We start from the raw sequence: 1,224 nt of genomic DNA, 5'->3' as shown, positions 1-1,224 counted from the left end.
TCAACAGCTCAGCTACAGCAGGAGGTGAAACCGGGAGGAAGGGGAATGAGGGGGCTTCCAGGGCTCCTGGATAACGGTGATGCAAAAGGACCTTGATACACGGATATCTGAGAGGGAGAGAAAGGGGTGGGGGAAGGAAGGAGCGGGGGGGGGGGGGGGAAAAAGCAAGAATACAAAAACCCCAAGTGAGATTGCTCACGCTGTTGCATCCATAAAAGCAGAGCAGATGGATAACCCCAGTAAAACCAGCACCCAGCTTCCTCTCTCTCCCTCTAATCCTCTTCTTCCTCTTTGCTTTTCAATGCTTAATATATGCCCTCCCAGTAAAGCACTCAGGGAAAACCTCCCCCCCACCTAGCCAGGGGATTAACAGAGAGCAGATAACAGCAGCTCCCTGAAATAGCTCTCTGCCTCCTCCTCCTCCTCCCCTGGCTGGCCTGATTTCTGTTACTGCACAGGAAGGAAAAAAAAAGAAAAAAAAAAAAAAATCCAGAAACATTCCCATGGAGGAAAAAGGGATGGAGAGGAAAGCCAGGCAGATAGGAAAGCATCCTCCTGGCTAAAGGTGGAGCTACCTTTTAAGGTGGTGGGAAGAAGAGATCCTTGGGATTTTGTTGCAGTTGCTGCTCCGTGCGGTCAGGCATCAGATTATGGCAGATACACTGCACAGGCACGGAACAGCACGTACGGGGATGGCTGGCCTCCACGGCTCACGTCTTTGTGCCATTACAGAAGATAATGTCCCTCACGATAATAACGTAAATGAGCAGATGCGCATAAAGACGCAGATGATGAGGTTATTTTAGACACGGGCACAAGTGTAACAGCTCACAGAGCCGTGCCAGTCCTCAGCATTGGAAGGTAACGCCCGGTGATCGCAAACCTAGCGAAACCGCCTGCGTACGTGAGTTAGCGCGTCCGCCCAGAGCCCGCGCAGCTACGCACCGTGTGCGGCGATGGCACCGAGCACCGGTCACACCTAATGACACACCTAAGAAACCACGCTGGCCCTGGGAGCCGATTCTGTGCCGAGAGCCGGCGGGGTTTGGGGAAATCACAGGGGAACGCCGGGTGATCCCCTCCTGCCCCGACACAGCCAAGAGGGGGCTTTCGGGAGGAAGGGCAAGCCCTGCATTTTGGAAGCCAGAAAAGGGCCAGCACAAAAGGCCGAGCTCAGCCACGGGGCCACCAGCGCGGAGGGGCTGGGGTACTGGACAGACCCCT

The sequence above is a fragment of the Egretta garzetta genome, unplaced genomic scaffold, assembly GCF_000687185.1.
Source record: "Egretta garzetta isolate BGI_Z169 unplaced genomic scaffold, ASM68718v1 scaffold746, whole genome shotgun sequence".
Taxonomy (NCBI): Eukaryota; Metazoa; Chordata; class Aves; order Pelecaniformes; family Ardeidae; genus Egretta; species Egretta garzetta.
This window is presented reverse-complemented; position numbering follows the sequence as displayed.